General features: G+C 42.7%; 1 protein-coding gene across 2 annotated transcripts in view; it reads right to left on the bottom strand.

Annotated features, from left to right (window-relative positions):
* The window catches only part of Moca-cyp (nuclear cyclophilin protein Moca-cyp), a 414025-nt gene extending 394316 nt beyond the window's left edge, over positions 1–19709 (bottom strand). Inside the window, exon 1 of one of the 2 annotated variants that reach the window (XM_067137906.2) lies at positions 19645–19709. The gene's annotated coding sequence lies outside the window, so the exon portion shown is untranslated. Of the gene's footprint in view, positions 1–19497; positions 19622–19644 lie in introns of those variants that run through there. The other variant, XM_067137907.2, reaches the window with a different exon arrangement.
* Between the last annotated feature and the right edge of the window lie 3314 nt (positions 19710–23023).

Here is a 23023-nt window from a genome sequence, read left to right as displayed (position 1 = left end):
TGCCAGTTAACCGACTAAATTCTCAAAATTTTTCATATCACAAATGATCAAATTCCATGATCTAGATGTTCCTCCATCAGAGAGCGAGATCATAGCTGCTATATCTAGGTAACTACCGATCGAAGTCCAAAGAACATTAATTGCGGCAAACATCAAAAACCCAGCGGAAGCTGAAATGACACTCCATCAGCTGCATTAGACATTTAGCCAAAGTCAACCTAGGATACGTCACGTTGAAACAATACACACGGTAGATTTGACTGGAGACCGTAGCCCACCACCGAAAGTCCGGAAAAACACAGAGTCAAAATTCAGGAACTAGCCGTATCACGAGAAGTCCAAAACGAAGAGACAGAACAAAGGAATGGAACCTGGAGACCAAAGGACCGGATAGACAACAGGAGAGGTAATGATTTCAGCTAGAATAGAGGATATTCAAGAGGGAGGAATTACCCGAGTGGACATAATAGAAGGACGTACCAATATCGATATGGCAACTTCACTGGACAGAGAAGGCCGCATTAACGGTGGAATGAAAGAGAAAAAAGAAATGGCAATAATAAAGGCAACTACTGTCCTGCTTTTGAACAGAGACAGAGATTCATGCAGATATGTAAATGAACTGCGAGATAAATACCAAGAGGAGGCTAAGTGGAGAGTTGCTATTCAAGGTCATACGGACGATAAATGGCACAGTACTGAAACAAGAGGGAATCTTTCTAAGTGTCTAGATATGTCATCTACAGACGAAGTAGAAGAACATTCCTCCACATATGATGAAAGTGATGACAGCATCTCTTCTGATGACTTACAAACGAAACACCGGATGCGGATTTAGATCCTCAGATATTAAGCCTGGTGAATTTGCGTTAATAGAAGGACAACTTAAAGGAAATAAAATTTATTCTACTGGTGAAGTCATAAACCAACATCATGATGACAATGAAGTGCCGTATGTTAAGAGACTCTTTCCTTCTTTCAAATTTTCGAAAACAAATTATATATATTCATTTGAAAAAGAAGAAACTTGGTTCGGCTACAGAGACCCCTGATCGGAGTGGGTGGCATTCAGGGTTAAAACAGCTTTACATTGTTGTACATATTTGTCATATCTGCTGTATCAAAACACCATGGTGTTATTTGCATAATTCTTGTACTGTGAAACATTTAAACTGCCTTGTACCCCCTGCCGGTGGGGGGGGCACACATGCAGAATAAACCCATGGTATCCCCTGCCTGTCGTAAGAGGCGACTAAAAGGCGACCTAGGCACGGACATGGATTGTGGTTTGGTAGAACATGCTGGACCTCCTGTGGATGGGAGGGGCTGAATACATTCAAAGGTAATCCCTGCCTGTTGTAGAAGGCAACTAAAAGGGTCATGTGGCCATGGTCCCCTCTTTATTTTTTATTGTTTTCTTTTTGAGGGTTAGTTGTAGACCATTTCAGAATTTTTGATGTACGTGCTGCTCGGAGATGGGCCTCCTACATGTGCGGTTATACCCAAAAGCCCGCATCTGACCACCCAGGGATCTTGCGGGTGGGAGCGTCATTTACCCTTGCAGTAGTATCCGCCTGACAACACAGGTCCCTGCACAGCCGAATGCCAGGACATATTCTTATTAATTATTTATTCTCTGTATTTATTTCTGTACACACTATGGGGTACATGCTATTGCAGTTGAATGGAGGGAGTTCTAGTGCTCATTGCCTCAGTCATCCCGTATTAGGCATCATCCAACATTGGACCCCAGACAGTACCGGCTATGACCAGGTGGGTATTGCCTAGGCAACTTGGCTCGGCTACAGAGACCCCTGATCGGAGTGGGTGGCATTCGGGGAGGATGATTTCGGGCATGGCTTTGAAACGAAGTCGCCCATTCCAAGGTGGTCCCCCACCAAAGTCTAACTTTTGCTTCCCTGAGAGGTTCAACTCCCTGGGAACATGCGCAGCGTGAAGGAATGGGACCCAGCTTCCCTAGGTTTCTGGTTGCCACCAGAACCGACGGGCATGATTTTAAGCTCATAAAATCAATCCTTTTTAGTAGGTACATTGAAGGCACCTACGGCGAACTTGAAGATCTCAAGAAAATGCGCAACGGTAGTTTGCTTTTGAAAACTCATACAGCACTGCAAGCCGATCAGTTGCTTAAGTGCGACCACGTTGGCAAAATCCCCGTCAAAGTGGAGGAGCACAAATCCTTGAATCTGGTTCGAGGAGTCATCTTTCACCGCGACCTTATTTTGAACACTGACGAAGAATTGATGGAAGACATGAAGAACCGTGGCGTGACACACGCCCAGCGCATTACGTGCAAATTCAATGGTGAAGACGTTGCCACTGGTGCCTTCATTGTCTGTTTCAAGTTGTCAGTGATACCAGAAAAATTCAAGGCAACAACTTATTATGGTATCTCGTTGTTCAATCAGTCTGTGTGTGGTACATGTGGAAGAGTGGCTCACGGCGTGGAGGAGAGCACAACTCCGTACAAGTGCACTAACTGCTCTGGTCTTCATTCTCCTCGGGATCGGAACTGTCCGACATATCTGAGTGAGAAGAAAATCCAGGAGATCAAGATCCTGGAGGGTTTTTCCTACCAGAAAGCGCGCTGTAAGTTTAATTCCACGAATACACCTGCCCGTACACTTGACTACAGCATGATAGCTCCGTCTCCCAGGTTCGTCTTTCACAACATCGTTACCCATGATGATCACTACGCCCACGGCGACTGCTGCTCCTCAGAGCAAAGCCGCAAAGAGTAAATGCTCGAAGAGGAGGACCACCGCATCTTCGAGCAACCAGAAGTATATGCCGGCTGGCAGTTCTAAGCCGACACAGCAAGGGGGGAAGGCTAAGTCACCCCCCCTAAGAGGTCGGCGAAAGCCGTGCCCCAGCCGGCGGAGGCAGCATCGTTGACCAGGGCTCAGAAATCATCTCCCAGCCCGTCTAAACTAGACAAGAAGGTGGCGCAGAACACCCCTACCGGGCATTCCCGCACTTGCCCTGCGAAAGGGAAATCGTGCCCTCCATCTGGAGGGAACGAGTCTGCGCCAGCAGGAACTCCTGCTCCAAAACCTGCGCACTCCCCTCATAGGGGAACTTCCCGCCCCCGGAAAGCGTCTAAGTTCTGGACGTCAACCCCGCCGTCTGTTGATGATGGGATGGACATCGAGCTGTCATCTACATCTATGAATATAGATGTTGATAGTGTTTACGTTCACGAACATCTTGTCGCTCACAACCTAACACTCTTTTTATAGTCCACACTATGACACTGTTACAGTGGAAATGTCCAGTGGCATGTGTATTTTTGTTCGTTCTGATACCTATAGCGAAGAGGTTCCTCTCTGAACCCCAGTGGAAGCAGTTGCGGTCCAAATACCGCTGCCTGTCATAACAGTGTGTAACGTTTATTTTCCACCAAGCCAGCTTCTTAACATAAATGATGTCACTGATCTTATAGATCAGCTTCCCCCTCGCTTCCTTTTATTGGGCGATTTTAACGCTCATCACTCCATATGGGGCTCTAAAACGCCTTGCCCCAGGGGAAGGAAGTTGGAAACATTACTAAAAGAGCTGGATTTATGTATTTTGAACACAGGGGAACCAACTCATTTCAGTGTACGTTACGGCACATACCCTCGCATAGACTCGAGTCTATGCAGCCGAGCGTTGGTTCTGCTGTTTCGGTGGAATACACACGATCTCTGTGACGGTGACCATTTTCCCATTATTCTTACTTTGTTAAAACAGAAATCCGTCGAGGCTCCTTCTCCATGGATTCTTAAACATGCTGATTGGCCAAAGTTCAGATCACTCGCTATCTGTAACGACAAGACCAGGCGGACTCTAGAAGGCGATATAACTTATATAACACAAGTTATCCTTGCTGCTGCTGAGGAGTCCATTCCCTCCTTCTCAGGGACTCCTCACCGAAAACTCGTTCCTTGGTGGAACGAAGAATTTGCAGCAGCAATCAAAGAACGCCGTCGCGCTCATAAACGTTATCGTAGTCAGTCTATTGAGGCCAACTTGATAACATTTCAACAACTCCGCGCTAAGGCGCGAGTTCTTATTTGCCATAGTAAGAAAGCTTCATGGGACAGATATGACGTCACATACTCCATCATCTCAAGTGTGGAATAAACATCATATTTCGGGTATCCAAGGTTCATCGGTTATGTCTCAAAACTCACGGGCTAAAATTAGTTACAAATAGTATCAAAACTGGTTGCTAAAGTAAACATTCTAATGAGTCTCAAAATTCACGACTTCGGACAGCAGGTGCTTGCGATGACCGCAGGAGGGCTGAGGTGCGCGGCGAAACACGCTTCCCCTACGACAGGCAGGGTTGGAAGTTATTCTGCCATCCCGACCCACAGGGGAAGAATAATTGTGGTGAATTAAAGAGACCGATGTGTATTATTATTATTATTAAAATATTTTGCTGTTGTCTTAAAGCTGATATTATTTTTACCTTTCACCGGGAGATCTGGTGCAGGTTTTTAGCGTTGACGCCGTACAGGCGACCTGCACGTCTGTGAGGATGAGGCCCTACCTAAAATAAAGTCTAACGCTGAAGGCGGCACGAACACCCAGTCCCCGAATCATAGGAATTGACTAATGAAAGTTAAAATAACCTGACCAGAAACCGAACCCGGGAACCCCTTGACCCCATGGACCAAAGGCCAGCATGCTAACCATTTATGCATGCAGCCGGACGACACAAAATTAAAGTAGGTATACAGTATTGCCCGCAGCAAGTTAAAAGAAACGGCCAGTTGATTGTACTGCAACTTAGTACCATTATGCGGCCAGAAGGCGGCAATTACTTGAATAAGGAATTTCATTTCGAAATATTTAAGATCAAGACAGTTAATTCAGTCGTTTAGCTTCAATACTTGGAGATTCACTTGAAAAAAAAAAAAGCGTATTTCTATTTTTCGTAAGAGTTCATCTATCAGATCAAAAATTAGTTGTATGGCTTTTCAGGCGTTTGCTCTATTAACCAGCATTTCCCACTCTGACGAGCCTAGTGTCAGACCCTACCCACTGATGCTGGGGTGCATGCAGGTGAATTACTTACTTAAACAAGTTATTTCATTCCTCTCCTCAAGCGAGGAGGGGCGGGCCATCAGCTGTACTAAGGAGCTCTTAGGCCGTAGAGCGGGAAAAAAATAGAAGAGTTAGATACTTAAAACTTGGGTGTGTGTCGTACACACCGGAAAAGGAAAAGAGTTAAGGAATCTGGCGCAAGGGCACCAACACAACAAGCCGGGATCCAGGGCGAAGCCCCCCAAAGAACCCCGCACAGGCAAACCCCCGCGAACACGAAAGGGAAAGGAGAGGAGAAATTTATTGAGAGAAAAGTATCTCGGGCGCGCATTACAGAAAGAAAGCATTATAGAGAATATGTACATAAGAGCAGTTACAGAAGAGTAGATGGAACGATATGTGGGTGTGAGGTGGGAGGGAAGTAAGGAGAAGGTTGGTAGTATTGGGACAGGAGGTAAGAGAGAGTGGTGGTGATGTTAGAGACGGAAGTAGAAAGGAGGCGAAGAACGTCCAGGATGGAGAATGGCGATAAAGAAACCGGTTGTGGGAAAGTGAAAGAATGGACCGGCGGCGGTGGTGGGGTGGGTGGCGGGGCAGATTGGTGGCGAGGAGGAGAGACAGGAGAAGAGGCATTGGCCGAATGGGGCGGGGAACGGAAATGTTCCACACTATGGTGCCGACGACGAAGTTGAACACCAGAAGAGACCAGTTGATGGACGGCTTCTTCACTAGAGAGGTGGAGGCGCACCATGAACGTAGGACCACGATCGTTGTATATGCGAAAGACTCGGCGGGCAGTGATTCCAGCCAGATGAAGGTCATGCATGATGTCCTCTTCGGGGATGGCAGGGTCAACACCTCGGACGACACAACTCGGTGACAAGAGATGACGGCGGGCCGGTGAAGTGGCAGTCGTCTGGTCGTCGTGGGTGGAAGGAGTCGTGCCGGTGTTAGCCATGGATGAAGCGGGGGATTGCTGGGAACAAGGAGGAGTATTAACGAAGGAGGACGTTAACATAAGAGGGGAAGAGTGGCTGGCGGTGGTAGTAGTAATTATTAAAGAAGGCGAGGAAGTGTGGGCCGTAGTGGTGAGAGTAGTAGTAGTAGTAGTAGTAGTAGTAGTAGTAGTAGGGAGTGATGTTCAGGGCGGAGTGAAGTGAGGGCGAAAAGGAAAATCAGGGAGGGAGACCAGTTGCTGGAGAATATGATCCGGAGTAGGAACCGCTTCACATTCAGTGTCACCAAGAGCGACACCATGTGCAATGATGCCGGCCGGTGGTCCTGGAGATCGAAAAAAAGCCACCACGTCGGGAGACCAGAGAAGCTATCCTGGAGACAAAGAATGGCGTCTACGTAGGTGCCCTGACTGCGGAGTTCATCTCGGATGGCAGTTGGGGAGTAGGAGTTGTCCACGCCCTTGATAATACAGGTATACATGGGGAAGGCGACAGCCAACGAGGCGTCTGCCAATTGAATTGTTCTTGGGCCGGCTGAGACAGCGACGAGAAGAGGGCCACCCAGCCGCAAAAATAGTGAGGCGTGACGTAAGGTTGGAGAGAATGCGGGTGAAATTTATCAGAAGCCTATTATAAGGCACAGTCTGATAACTGCATACGGGAGATAAAACTCCACAATGGAATTAATGCCCGCCTAGCAATTCCAAATGGAAATTCTAAATTCCCATGGAGGGAATTAGATATTTTTCCACCAATAGAGCATATCAAAAATCAGATAAAAAATTAGATGTATGGCTTTTCAGGCGTTTGCTCTATTAACCAGTATTTCGTCTTAGGTCTGACACTAGGCTCATCAGAGTGGGATGTGTCAGACCCTACCCACCCTCCATGGGAATTTAGAATTTCCATTTAGAGTTCATCTATTCGCTTATTTCAATAGACCATCTACCCGACACACTTAAGCCGAAAAATATTGTTCACGACGCATCCGATTATTCTGCGCGGAATAACTGAATGATATTTGAAACTCATTCGATTATTTAAACTGATTATTCGCTCGATTATTTAAATAATTGGATGGAAGTTTTTCGATTATTAAAATTATTCCATTATCCCATCACTAACAGGGGGACATTTATCCATTCAAACAAGAACTCGCCTTGCCCGTGAGTTTTGAGACGACACGGGTTCATCTTCTGTACCGGGAATTTCCATTGCAGGCAGTATAGTCACTGAACCACTCTCAATTGCTAACCATCTAGCTAGCAATTTCGCAGATGTGTCTGGCTCCGGGAATTACCATAGTGATTTCCTCGCTCTGAAGCGGGAGGCAGAACGTCATCACCTTAGTTTTGTCACTCAAGCTTCAGAGGACTATAATGTGCCCTTTACGGAGTGGGAACTCCGCAGCGCCTTGGCGCTTTGCAAGGACACATCCCCTGGGCCAGGCAATATCCATAACCAGATGTTGAAACACCTTAGTGAGGATAGTCTATTATATCTCCTTCGAGTGTTCAACCAAATCTGGTTAGAGGGCGAGTTTCCATCTCAATGGCGAGAGGGCATAGTCATTCCTGCCCTCAAACCTGAAAGAAATCTCAAGTATGCAGTAAGCTATCATCCTATTTGTCTTACAAACTGCTTGTGTAAGCTATTTGAGAGGATGGTAAATTGCCGACTTGTGTAGTGTCTGGAGAAACGAGGAATTTCGTCCGAGTACCAATGTGGTTTTCGAGCCGCTTGCTCGACCACTCACCACCTGGTATGCCTGGAGAGTTCTATCCAGGATGCATTTTTCTGCAAACAGCATCTGGTGGCTGTTTTCTTTGACTTGGAAAAGGCCTATGACACCACATGGCGATATGGTATCCTTTCAGTTCTGCATCAATGGAGATTCTGAGGTAACTTGCCGGTATTTATTGCAACTTTTTTGTCCCTCCGTCTATTCCGTGTCCACGTTGGGAGGGCATAATTCGCAATACCACGTTCAAGAAAATGGAGACCCACAGGGCTCGTTCTTAGTGTCACTATGTTTGCGACTGCCATAAACGGTATTGTCGCTGCTGCTATGTAGATGATTTTGCTCTCCACTATAGCTCGCGTAATATGGCAGTCGCAGAGCAACAATTACAACAAGCTATTAGGAGAGTGGAACAATGGGCCTTAGAACATGGCTTTCGGTTTTCCACCGCAAAATCCTCTGTTGTCCACTTTTGTCGGCTCTGTACTCTTCACCCACAACCTGAGCTTTATTTAGGAAATGTTGTTCTTCCTGTTGTTGACACAGATTTCTTGGGCTCCTCTTCAATAGCAAAGTATTGTGGGAGCCACACGTGCAGCAGTTAAAAGTGCAATGTACTAATAAGCTGAATATCGTTAAGTTTCTTAGCAGCACCAATTGGAGTGCTGACCGCATGGTGCTCCTACGATTCTATAGGGCACATATTTTATCCCTGCTAGACTATGGCAGTGCAGCGTATGGCTCAGCAAGACCAAGCGTCCTTGCGAAGCTGAACAGCATCCACCACAGCGGGGATAGGTTGGCGACGGGAGCTTTTCGTACAAGCCCCATTGCTAGCCTGCTCGCCGAGTCTGGTGTGCCGCCTTTACACCTGAGGCGCCAGCAAATGCTTCTATCGTATGCTGCAAATTTGCGATAGATGCCACTTCACCCAAGCTATCCTTGCGTATTCAACAATGTAAACTGTTGGCTGTACGGTACTTATCCTCGAGCAACGCGGCCCGTTGGAGTAGAGTACGCTTGGTTAGCAGTCGATTGTTTCACGTACATTCGGTTCCTTGCCTTGTCAGACAACCAAGTGGGGTACCTCAGTGGGTAGTATGAAGACCTGAAATAATCCTGGATCTGCACACTGGCCCAAAGGAAAACAAGGACCCTTCGATTTATCGGAGGCTCTTCCTGTCCGCTGTTGGCCGGTATCCAGGTTCAGTAGTCGTTTACGCGGATGTCTTGAGAACAGACGCGAAAGTGGGCTGTGCGTTCGTTGTCGACACTGATAGGTTTCTTTTTGCTCTGAATGGAAAATTCTAAATTCCCATGGAGGGAATTAGATTTTTTTTTCACCAATAGAACATGTAGTGTGTACACAGCGGAGCTCTATGCCATCTGTGAAGCTCTGTGGTACGCACTGTCCGATGAGTGTCGACACTTCCTTCTGTGTACTGACTCATTGAGGTCGCTACAGTCTATCGATACCTGTTTCCCTCGGCATTCTCTGGTGCAGAAGATCCAGGACCTTCTGGCAAGGTGTTCGGATGCCGGCACCAGAATCATATTTCTGTGGCTCACAAGCCACATAGGTGTAGAGGAAAACGGGTTAGCAGATAAGGCTGCCAAGGAGGCAGTAACACTGCCCCATTGCCTTACAAGGTTCTAGCAAGTGATATTCGCTCTCAGGTGAGACATCTGGTTATGTCCCATTGGGGGACGGAGTGGAAGGCCATTCCTCTTCTTAATAAGCTGAGAGCGATAAAAGGTACAACTAAGGTATGGAGGACTTCCCTTCAGGCTTATCAGAGGGAAGCAGTGGTATTATGTCGTCTTCGTATCGGCCACGGTATCCTGACGCACTCCCATCTATTGAAAGGAGAACTCCCTCCGGTGTGTACCTGCAGAGATCATCTTACAGTGGTACACATCCTTACAGAGTGCGTAGACCTGGTCGGTCTGCGCCGTAGAATAAAACTTCCGAGTACCATCTCCCTCATCCTGTGTGATGACGCCATCAGCAGACCTCAGTCATCCTTTTTATGTGGGATAGTGGTCTTTTTTATCGTGTTTAATAATGTACTTTGTCTTAGTGTCTGTGTTAACTGCGCTTTTATTCCTTTGACTATACTTTAGTTCGTAATTGCGCATTTTAATGTGTTATTTAAATTTCTGACATGAATTATATATATATATATATATATATATATATCTGTATTTCCAGGCAATGCCTTATTCCATTAACCTCTATTTTCTACATTTTTTTTTTTTTTTTTTTGCTAGTTGCTTTATGTCGCACCGACACAGACAGGTCTTATGGCGATGACGGGATAGGAACGACCAAGGAATTGGAAGGAAGCGGCCGTGGCCTTAATTAAGGTACAGCTCCGGCATTTGCCTGGTGTGAAAATGGGAAACCACGGAAAACCATCTTTAGGGCTGCCGACAGTGGGGCTCGAACCCACTATCTCCCGATTACTGTATATTTTTATTAGAACACAAGGCATTGGGAATTAGATCCACTGATTGTTTTAATCTCATAACCATTTTATTCACCATTTACTTTAAACTCTAGTCAGTGGATACATTTTAATTATCATCTCATGTCGTCCATTTCGTACCATTAGAGGCCGATGACCTTCGATGTTAGGCCCCCTTTAAACAACGAGCATCATCATCAAACTGCCTTGTACTCTTCAGTAATATTACTTTTTGACCATTGAACTAAGAGTATAACCCAGCTTGTACCTATTTTTCTTTTTCTTTTGCTACTTGCTTTACGTCGCACAGACACAGATAGGTCTTACGGCGACGATGAGATAGGAAAGGGCTAGGAGTGGGAAGGAAGTGGCTGTGGCCTTAATTAAGGTACAGTCCCAGCAATTGCCTGGTGTGAAATAATATTTTTAAAATAAGTTTATTATGTCTTCAAACTCAAATAAGGTCTGGTAATTATTTGCTATAAAATGTTTAATTCTTACACATGCTGATGTATTTTAGCCTTGATAAACAAATATACTGAAAACTTCTATTTAAATCTTGTATGCAATGTTGCAGTCATAATGTAACACTGTGCCCCACTACTGGAGCAGAATGTTGCATGTTGCATCCTTACCTAAAACTGTAAATACTGCAAGTAAACGTAATTATTTGAGCATTTGACGAAGTGAATGAGGTAGTTAAGACATTAAGAAGTACATACAAGCTTTTGTATGTTTAGTTCTGATTGATATTTCACTGCTGCATAAAAAAATAAAAATAGTGCAACACTGTGCCCCCGCTTCCCCTACCTTCGCACAGCAGTTTTGAGAGAAGGATGGAGGCACTGAAACACACATCTATCACCTTGAGAAGGGACAGGGAGGGAGGAATTGTGAGCGACCGTCAACAGTGAGCATTTGGCTTCACGCACGACCAATCACGTTGGCACTAATTTCTGTGTTATATTTTTGCTATTGTTATATGTTGTTTCATAGTTGAAATAGTTCTTTGCAACTTATTGTATTAACATGTTGTGTAGTTAGTGCATGATGATGGCCTCAAGTCATGACATTTTAGCTTGGGTTGATGAAATTCCTAGTGATCAACTCGAGGGCGAAAACAGTGACTCGGACTGCGAAAGTGGACATAGTGAACATAATACAGATGCTGAACAGTCTGAGATGGAAGAACGTGCTGACGGAACCGTACCTAGAGAGCAATCTGTAGCTGGTGAACAACATATATTGGAGGTAAATGAGAATTTCATGTTTAGTGACAATGTTGATATAGGGAAAGATAAGGTGACAAAGTGGGTGAGAAACCCACCTAGAAGAAATCTACACTTGTGTACTTGTGCTGCAAATATAGTCACTCATCCTCCTCGTGTAAAGGGCATTGCAAAATATGTACAAAATATTTTAGAAAGCTGGGAATTGTGTTTGCCAGACATAGTTAAAACCTTTTGAGATTTATTCTTATTTGTAATTTTGTTTGTAATTTTTATGTTCCTTATAACCATTTGAGATTATGTACATTTAATGTGTTATTACATTTACGATTGAAATCGGTTAGTATTTAGGGCCTATTATGTAAACACGTCATATCACACTGTGAGCATTTTGCTCAACCTGCAACCACTTGCATTATTTTTATCCTAGCGACCACTGGCAGGTTAAAAGCTCTTTTTACGTTTTGTATGTGCACTGTAGGACTGCATTTATTCCTTTTTGTTACTTATTTTGCTGTACGTCGCAGCAACACAGACAGGTCTTACGACAATGAAAGGGTGGAAAGACCCAGGAAGCAACCATAGCCTTATTTAAGGTACAGCCCCAGCATTTCTTTGGTGTGAAAATAAGAAACCATGGAAAAACATCTTCAGGGTGTTCAACAGTGTGATTTGAACACACCGTCAACCAAATGTAAGTTCACAGCTACATGACCCAAACAGAGTGATCAATTAGCTCGGTATTTCTCTCTCCTAACCTTATCATTGGGCCATTTCTTAAAAGATTTGTTATGTTAGACATTTGTCTGTTTAAACAGATATTCATCCTTCCAGGAAGTCTAATTCTTCTTGTCTTTGGATAGGTGTACTATGGACCACGTTAAGCATCGTCCATTTCCGGTTCTTCATCCTTTCAGAACGGGCTGCTTTGTGTTCTAGCGACCAGGTGTTGCTGGTCCGTTTTCTGCTCATTTGATCTTCCCTTAATTTTGTTGATGACCATCCTGTATTCTTGTCTATTGTGTACTGCCTCCTGTGTTATGTTCTTTTCTTCCAGGTCCTCCTCAACTCCTTTAAGCTAGTTAGTTTGCATCTTCCTGCTCTCCATGTACTCCAGAATTCTCTTGGCTGTTCTCTCTGTTGGCATTCCTTTAATGTGTCCATAGAAAAGTCTTCTCTTTTTAAAGGATATTGTGATTTTCTCGGTCCTTCTGTATAGTTCCTCATTTGGTCGAAGTCTAAATTCTTGTTCCACTTTCCTAGGCCCTAGTATCTTCCCTCTTTTTCTCTCTCAATGTTCTCTAGTAATCCTTTCCTGTTCAATGGAATGCATTTGGCTGCATACAAACTTTCTGGCTTTATCACAGTGTTGTAATGTCAGTTTCGCAGTGACTGAGATTGATATTTTGTTATAGACATTTCGACATAAAATGGTACGCTGTTTCCATCTTTCTTGCCCTGTTCTGTAATGCTATTCCTGGTAGTCCTGTTGGGGTTATCCACACTCCTAGGTATTTAAACTTCTGCACTCTTAACTGTTCCATACTTAGTGACAGTAGTCTTTGTCAGGTCATTTTTGCTCTGAATCATTAATTCTGTTTTTTCAAACGATATCTGAAGTCCTGTCCATACAGCAATCTCTCGAAGCGTTTCAATCTGTCCTTAGCAGTTTCTCCGTCTTCTGCCAGAATTGCCATCTGTGAATGCTAGACAGCCAAGTTTGATTCCATATCTCCCCAGTATTATTCCAATTTTCACCCCTAAATCTGTCAGCAGGTAGCAGGTAGAGACCCTCTTCGGAGGCAGCCCTACACAGGGAGTGGTGCCCCTGCCTATGAGAGTCCCAGAACACACTGACCCGGTGTGTAACATCTGGTATGGGTCCCAGCTCAGGGTTACGAGTGAAGACTTCAACGGCATCTACGGCAGAACAGGCGACACTGGACTCTGGGGTTAATATGAGTATAATTTAAAGAAACCCGACGACCACCGGTATAAGTGGTCCCCCTCTACAAAGGGCCAACAGCCTCCTAGGAGGGTGGATGAGCGGGTGGAGAAAAGGGCACCCTCCTGTTCTTGGGGTGAAAAATAACCCCTAAACACGGATGAACTTACTGGAAGTCAACGGCATAGGATGCGAAAGGCAAGGGGAAACCACCGCATTAAAGACTCTTGTAGAATCCCTAGTTCCACTGGACAAAATCCATGTATATGGCTGTTCTTGAGAAGAAATTCAATTCCAGAGTAATACGCCCACATTCGGATCTCCGGGTGGGGCTGTATCAGGATAACTATGCGATGTGAAGATTGAGCGGAATGGGAAGAAGACATCTCAACTGTTGAGGATTGGTACTTGGAATGTCAGAATGATGAATGAGAAAGCAGAACTCGAGAATGTGAAGAGGGAAATGGAGAAATAAGACATCAGTATTTTAGGATTTTGTTAAGTGCGATGGGAAGGAGGAGAGCTTGTATCTGGAGATTACAAGATGATTTATAAGGGAGGAGAACACAGACAAGGAGGAGTAGGACTATTGTATAGAAAAGTTCTAGATAGTAGTGTAATTAAGGTGATGTCTGTAACTAATAGGGTACTGGCAATCAAGATACAGAGTGACCCATTGATACACTCATTCAAGTGTATATGCCTACAACGGATGCGGAAGAGGTAGACCAAATTTATAAGCAGATAGAGGGGGTGTTTGAGGAGAATGGAAAAGGTCCAGTAAGAACTGTAATGATGGGAGATTGGAATAGTGTAGTGGGAAGTGGAAGACAGAGTAATGTGGTCGGAGATTACAGATTAGGGAGAAGAAGTGAAAGAAGAGAAAAGCTAATTGATTTCTGCAAGAGCCTTGACCTTTGAATTGCTAACACCTAGTTTAAGAACCACAAATGGAGGCTGTACACATGGAAGAGTCCTGGTGATACAGCCAGATATCAGATTTTATTATACTCAATCACAAGTTCAAAAACAGCATCAAAATGGTTAAAACATTCCCTGGGGCAGATGCAAATACAGACCACAACTTACTAGTGGCAGATATAAGGATACGACTGAAACACATCAGAAATAAACACCCTGAAAGGAAGTGGGACGTAACAAAACTAAAGAATGAAAATGTCGGGCCTTATATAAGGAGGACTGAAGAAAAGTTGGAAAACTCGAGAATGAGTATGGATGTATCACAGGAATGGCTCAACATCAGCACTGCAATAGTAAAAACTTTAGAAGAAGTAGGTAAAGTCGGAAAGGAAAGAAAAAAGGAATGGATAACGAAGGTGGTGTTAGATAAAATGGATAAACGGAAGAAATGGAAAAATGACTCCTCAGATGAAGGAAGAATACAATACAGAAAACTAAACAATGAGCTGAGAAGGACAACTGACAAGGCCAGGGAAGAATGGGTGAAAAACCAATGTGAAGAACCAGAAAAGTTGGAAGAGGGGAAAAATAGAAGAGATGTATCAAACAGCAAAGAGCTTGATGAGGAGAAATCCAAGGAAGATAAGCAAACAAGGAATAATGAACAAACACAGAAAGATGACATCAAGTTTAGAAGAAAGTAAGGAGGTGTGGACGGAATATATGAAAGATCTATATGATCATCAAGCTGATCATGGAACAATGTTACTTGAGGATGAGCAGGATTGATTGATTGATGATTGTTGTTTAAAGGGGCCTAACATCGAGGTCATCGGCCCCTAATGGTACGAAATGAGATGACAAATTAAAAGTCCAAAATCCTCCACTGACCAGAATTCAAAGCACGAGGACAAAGAATGAATGGATATGAATTTAAAACGATTAGTGGATCCGACCCACAGTGCCTCAACTGCACAGAAGCTCGCACAAAACAATAGTATTTCGGACCAAGGGACTGCTTCAATCACGATGCTGAATCGATTATGCTTGTTGTCGAAATGGGTCCAAAACCCAGGTCATCGGCCCCTCATAATGATATTTATCGCTAGAAAAGTAGAACTATGGTATTTGTCATGTTGTGGTACTAATCAGGAGTAGCATAGACTCGTGGCATTCCACACACTATGGTACTACTCACAGGTAATGAAATTCGCACATGTATTACAGACCTGCTGTGTATCGCACATTGCGGCACCATTGACAGGCAATGCAAACCTATGGTGTTCATCACCTAAGTCTACTAACCACAGGGACTCGTACTATCCCGTGGTGTTCCTCATATAGTGGGTACTAATCATAGGCAAGCCAGAACCATGGGTTCAGTCATCCCATGGTGTTGCTCATATACTGCTACTAATCACAGGTACTATAAAAGCTGTCGCGCTCTCGTTTGCTACTAATCACAAACCTATTTGGTACCTAACACGTAAGTGCAAGGAAAAGTGACCCATGGTGTTCCCCACGTAGTGGTACTAATCATGAGTAGTTTCATGGTTCTAATTTGATCGTCCCTTGGCTGCCCCTTTTAGTCGCCTCTTACGACAGGCAGGGGATACCGCGGGTCTATTCGTCTCCGTCCCCCACCCACAGGGGGTTGAGCAGGACTGCAACGAAAAATCCAGAGGACCAAGGATAGAAAAATGGGAAGTGGAGAAGGCAATCCAGGACCTAAAGGAAAGAAAAGCGATGGGCTGTGACCAAATACCATCTGAAATATTAAAGGCTTTAGGGAATGGAGGAATAGTTAGACTGACCAATCTGGTGAAAATATACGATACAGGCATTTAGCCAGAAGATCTACCTAGGACCTTTATGGTTCCCTTACCGAAGAAATTTAATGCTAAACAAAGTAGCCTAAAGACTACAGAACAGTTAATTTTATATGTCATGTTATTAAGGCAGTGACCAAGATAACGCTGAGAAGTAACTTATATAAAAGAAAATACAGGAGAATATGGCAGATGACCAGTTTGGTTTTAAAAAGGGAAGAGGAACCAGAGATGCAATTGGATGCCTAAGGATGATTGCAGAAAATATGTTAGAAGAGAATAGGGAAATGTATTATCCGCACACTTTATCTTGGTGCATTTACACCCTAGTGCTGAATCGGTCGAGCTCGGCGATCCTCGAGATTCGTACTGGCAACCTTTGAAACACAAACTATGAATCGCTTAAACATCGTTGTGCGACATCTGGCGTACACTTTACGTACTAGTACTGTTGTTTACACAACAAAGCCAAAGTATAGAATTCATGCTAGGAACAAGATTCGCATCGAGAAATGTTTTATAATGTTATATAATATGTATGTGACATAGTTGTTGGCTTAAGACAACAGTTTAGAAATTTCATATCGATCGATCATATTCTAGATTCAATTCAGATTTCATTTTCATTCAGTTGGCAGCACCATCGATACCGGGACAGCTCCCTCCTTACTCCTCACCCCCGTACACAAATGCACCAAGATAAAGTGTGCGGATAATATATATGTTTGATTGATTGGGAAAAAGCGTTTGACAGGATGACCAGGTGCATTCTGATGGGGATTCTGACGGATATTGTTGTAGAGTAGAAAGACAGAAGACTGACTAAAGAGTTGTATAAGAATCAGAAGGTGATGGTTAGAGTAGATGAATATGAAACAGAAGAAGTGGGTATCGGAGGAGTGAGACAGGGATGTTGCATGTCACCGACTCTGTTCAATACATCTGCCGAAAAACTGATACAGAAGGCCCTGGAAAAAGCAAGAGGCATTTCAGTGGGAGGAGAACCAATAAAGACAATAAAATACGCAGATGATGTGACGGTAGTAGCGGAATCAGAAAAAGATCTACAGGTCATGTTGGAAAATATTGATAGAGTAGGCAAAGAGTTTGGAATGAGGATAAACATTGGGAAGACTATGGTGATGAGAACAGGAAAGGAGGAGATTGCTGTTAATAGCAGGAAAGAAATTAGAACAAGTAAAGTCATTCAGATACTTGGGAAGTTTGTTGACATGGAATGGAAGCTGTACGGAAGAAATAAGAAGCAGAATATCTATGGGAAAAGAAACCTTCGGAAAGGTGAGAGGGCTTTTGACATCTAAGGCAATCCCTATTGATTTAAGAAAGAGGTTCACAAAGTGTTTTGTGTGGAGTGTAGTGTCGTGTGGAGTGTAGTGTCGTATGGAGCTGAAACATGGACATTAAGAAAGAAAGAAAGAAAGAAACAAAGTATTTGAAAAATTTTGAAATATGGTTGTGGAGAAGAATGGAAAAAGTGAAGTGGACAAATAAAGTGAGAAATTAAGTGCTAAGAAAATTAGGAGAGAAGAGAGACCTGATGAAAACGATAAGAGGAAAATATCCTGGTTGGGTCACATACTACGTAGAAATTGTCTTCAACAGAGGGTGATGGACGGAAAAATAGATGGGAGAAAGGGAAGACGAAGAAGGTTTAGAATATTAACAGATGTCAAACAAGGGGAGACGCTATGAACAACTGAAGCAAGATGCTCAGGACAGAGAATCATGGAAGCTGTCCAGTTGATACCTGTCTCAAGACAGATTCACAGAAAAAGAAGAAAAACTCTGTCAATCTCTTCCTCCACTCTCTGACCACTTTTTCAAGTATAACACTGAACAGGAGTGGTGACATCCCGTCCCTTTGTTGGACACCTGTTTCAAATTTTAAAAATATTTGCTTCCTGCTTTGTGTTATAGCCTAAATCAATTAGTAATATTATAATCATACCATCTGCTAATATGTTAGTTATCATGACATTGTAGCTAAACTCATGCAAGATCATAAGTTTCCTTTTCACCGTATGGAAACCACATCATAATCACTCGCCTCGAGAAAGGAAGCATTTGGACTTGTGGCTTGCTATGTCAAAACCTGCTCGTAGGACCATTGCAAAGTTCTTTATTGCAGCAAGTTTTGTGCAGCTTGTATTTAATAGGTCTCCCATAATAATCCAGGGATAGCTCATTAGCAACTACAACACACAAGAGACCAAAAGGCGCCAGGCTTCAAAGGGGCCAGCCACGACCTGTTAGTTAATTCTCAATCTAAGCTCTTAAATAGTAAACTATGCAGTAAAGAAATTATTTTGATATAACACTAAGGACCACCACCAGTCGACAGGCAAAAATTTTGCAGCCTTATGAGGAGACCCACAGTGCCGACGGAGATTCAGGTGGGTGGAGGTGGAAGGGCTTTACTACAGGATATGACTTTTCAATGTGCTTATCTAAATAACATAGACCATAGTGTATGGAAAGGGAGATGGAACAAGTCAACAAAATGTTCCTAAGAAAAAGTATGTATTAAAAAACAAAAATGATGACTATTGTTGAGAATAATGTTAGTTTAACTGTCATTCTAGCTGCTAAGGATCTTATCAGATGCCAAAGAGGTGTAACAATGTCACACAAGATTTCTTTAACGTGTTGGATGTCCATGATGCAACAGACATTTAATCACACTTAAATCCCACCGACCTCAACCGACGTTGAATCTGCTAACTTGGGAAAAGGTAACGAACGTCTTACTGTAGCAAGATGTTCGTCTTTAGGAATATAATTTTCCTTCGACTTACCCACACCGGAATGCTTATCTGCGGTACTTCTTGGACTTCAATAACCGGTAACATAAGCAATAGTAATATAATTTGTTTAAATCTCTCATACATTAAATCTGGCACATTATGTTAATATATAGCAGCTAAGACCGAACATTAACACATTTCAACCATGTACTGTAACTATCCTGCAGACAACACTTCACAACTGTTATAACCTGGCGCCCGCTGAAAATTCATACGACGCAGTGGCAGCAAATCGCCTGAGCCAAGAGTGATGTGAATTGTTAAGAAGCGCCTCATTGATGAAAGCATGAAGAAAGTCCGGAAAATGTATCTTAGTTATATAGCCTACAACTGTATTAAATATAGTACCACTTATTACTGCTATTTTCATACACCTAACCTGCATGATTCAGCCAGAACAATTGATACAACAAAAACCGAGATTTAATTCTACCAGAGAGCTGCCATACCTTATCGGTTTCTCAAAAATAGCATCAAATGTCCCATTATAAAGGCATCTACTCTGCAAACGCCATTCCCTCAACTAACCTCAACTTTCCAACGCAGCAAATGGTACCAATAGCCTAAAGAATAACGCTGAGAAAAAGAAGTAAACTGATATTTCATTCTTCATGTCGCGAAAAAGAAAGTCATAATGAAACTGTAGATATAATTCAGAACTGATAATTAACGAACCTTCAACACGAAAAGTAAACTTCCTCACTTCAAACGAACACCACAACTCTACAGCTGACAACAAACTTACTTGTCTTGTCTTGTCTTGCGGATATTTATTTGGGATTGAAAAGACTATTTCCCAGTCACAAGATCATTAATATGTTACACTTATATCACAAAAACACACGTTTACAACACAAATGTCCGATTTTAGCGTGATCACACGAAGATAGATGCACTTAAGGAAGTAAGATTATATCGGGTATGAGGAAGGGTTATGGAGGTAGTACATTCGGGACTGAGCAAAGACACAAAGAACTTAGAAGTGACGCTGTACGAGATCAGAAAATAATAAGAACCTTGAAACAGTATCTACTCACCAGGGGCATTGAGAAGTGCCACCTCATAAACATGTCGGAACAAAACCAACTGCAAAACTAAATCGTGATTACAATTTTATACGAGTGTTATCAAGGTACTCATTTAAAATAGTAATGATCATAGGCGAAGGTTGGTGCAACAAAACTGAAAGTCGTGTAGGGAAAGATATTGGAACTTTAAGTAATTTCTGCATCAAAATGGTCTGGTGATGTGCATATTGGGGGCAATGAAAGAACAGGTGGTCACTATCGCACTCAGATTCTCCACAGGAACAAGTTGGGTCGTTCGTAATGTGAAAGCGAGTTAAATATACTGGGGTTAAGGCATGATTAAATCGTAGTCGGATGATATTAGTAATGTGACGTCGTGTATACGTACCATTTGCAAACCACGGTAGTGTGGGAATACTCGGTTGAAGTTGGTAGTAATATTGTCCTTTTGTACGAGCAGATAATCGCCATTGTGTGCACCATGTGTGTTGAGCTGCAGCTTTGATATTTGGAAAGAAGTCGAGAATCGGAATTTTGATTTGTAATATATTCGCGGTATCTGCACTAGCATCTTTCGCTGCTATATCGGCCATGTCGTTGTCTACGTGTCGATTATGCCCTTTGATCCATATTAACGTTATAACAAAACCGGATGTTTCAAGTTGAAATAGAAGAGATTTGACTTCGTAGACATATGTATTTGTATGAGGGGCGAGTGAATGCAGAGCTTGTAAAACACTTTGGGAATCGCTGAATACATTTATTTTTTTGGATTGCAACCGTTGAGCATATACAAGGGCCTGATATATGGCATATAATTCTGCTGTAAAAATAGTTAGATTATTAGGTAACGGATATTTAAAGCTAATGAGTAGTTGAGGATCGTAAAATGCCGCTCCGACTCCAGTATTAGATTTTGACCCATCGGTAAATAGGTGGTAATCTGGTGTAGTTATGGAACTTTTAAATTTCTTATGAACATATAGTGTGGGATAAGGTGCAGCCATTGATTGGGTTGATGTATCAGAAGGGGCAATGATAACAGAAGGACGGAATGTTTGAATATCATAGTGGTATGAATACGTATTAATACGTGGTGTACGAAATATAGTTTCAGTAAGATGGTGGATTTCAGCATAAGCCATGTATATGGCGGGATACCGATGATTGGGAGGAGGACGCTGTTGATAATATTCATATAATAATTGTAGTTTTGGGACGATAAGGGAGTTCGTTCTACTAATGTGTTTCAGTAGGAATTTTTTGGATAGTTTTATCCTGCGGATGTACAGTGGTTCTTCCGTCGTTTCTACTAATAAAGCGTTAGTAGGTGTTGTGCGGAGGGCACCCACGCTGATACGTAGTGCTGTAAATTGGAGACGATCCAACGCTAATAAACTATGTTTAGGGGTTAAGTCAATAATATGGGCGCTATAATCAAGTATGGACCGAATGGTTGCATGATATAGCTGCAGTGCTGACAAAGGGTCAGCACCCCATGCACGTTTCGTTACCGTTCGCAGAATGGTGATATAACGATCTGATTTCCTAATAAGGTGTCGTATATGAGCTTGCCATGTGAGTTTGTGATCGATATAAATTCCTAAATATAAGTGTTGTGAAACCAAGGGGATGCTATAGGTGTCAAAGTTAATAGGGCTTTTATCAAAGGTTCGTTTATGTGTAAAGATCATTGCTGCACATTTGGATATAGAAAGGGAAAGTCCATGAGCCGTTAGCCACTGAAAGACTAAACTTAGAACCTGAGATATTTTGTCTCTACAAAGGTCAATGTGGGAGTCAGCACAATAAATAACATAATCATCCGCGTAAGCTAGAATACGGGCGTGTGGTAGCACAAGAGATTCGAGCTCTTTCATGTAAAGGGCAAACAGAACTCCACTGAGGATCGATCCCTGTGGTAAACCTTGTGATGTGTAACGGCTATCAATTGTGTGTTGGGGAGATTTAATAGTTAACCGACGGTTAGTAAATAGTTGATTTAAAATAGAAATAAATTGAATGGGGAATCCAACACTAAATAATTTCTCCCAGAGGATATGCAATAATACAGCATCATAGGCACCTTTAATATCCAAAAAGACTGCTACGATAGATTGTTTCCGCCATTTTGCTAATAAGATGTCGAGTAAGAAAATTATGATAGGGTCTTGTGTACTGTTACCCCGTCGAAAGGCAAACTGATATTTGGGTAATAGCGAGTGATATTCCAATACCCACGCCATGCGTTTCATAAGTATTTTACAAAAAACTTTGCGTATACACGATCCCAGAACTATGCCTCGGAAATTGTCAGGTTCGGTAGGTCGTTTTGTTGGTTTCAGGATGGGTGTGATGAAAAACTCGTTCCATGATGCGGGTACATGTAATGTCTCGAAAATACTATTATAATATTTGAGTAGATAAATTTGGACATGGGGGGGTAAGGCCTTGAGCATTTGATAAGTAATTGCGTCAGGTCCTGGTGATGAGCTATTGACTGTACATAATACAAAGTGTAATTCATTATAGGTAATTGGATTCAAAAGGGAAATAAAAGGACAAGAATTATGCTGTGAGGTGGGTAGAAAGAATGGATTGGCGGTAACAGGGGCAAGGGTGTATAAAAAATCTTCTAGAACTTGTCGCGGATAAGCAGAAGAAGTTTGATATTGGAAAGTTCTCGTGATCATGCGGATCGCGTTCCAAAATTTCGTTGCTGGAAGTTGTGGAGTTAATTGAGAAATAAAAGATTGCCAAGCTTTTCGCTTTTTGGCATTAAAGACGAGTTTAGTTTTCGCGATATGGTTGCGCAATTGAAAATAATGCTGCGGCGTCATCGATTGTCGATATAGTTTGAATAATAGTTTGCGCTTATGAATAAGATCGTGACATTCTTTGTCCCACCATTTTAATTCGTATTGCTGTGGATGGGTCGTCACTTTTAATGGTCGGCACGGATGAAATATGTTTAAATATTGGGTTAAATAAGGGAGTAAAAGGGAAAAGGAAAGAGGTGACTTATG

This window comes from Anabrus simplex, chromosome 1 (genome assembly GCF_040414725.1).
Source record: "Anabrus simplex isolate iqAnaSimp1 chromosome 1, ASM4041472v1, whole genome shotgun sequence".
Classification (NCBI taxonomy): domain Eukaryota; kingdom Metazoa; phylum Arthropoda; class Insecta; order Orthoptera; family Tettigoniidae; genus Anabrus; species Anabrus simplex.
This window is presented reverse-complemented; position numbering and strand designations above follow the sequence as displayed.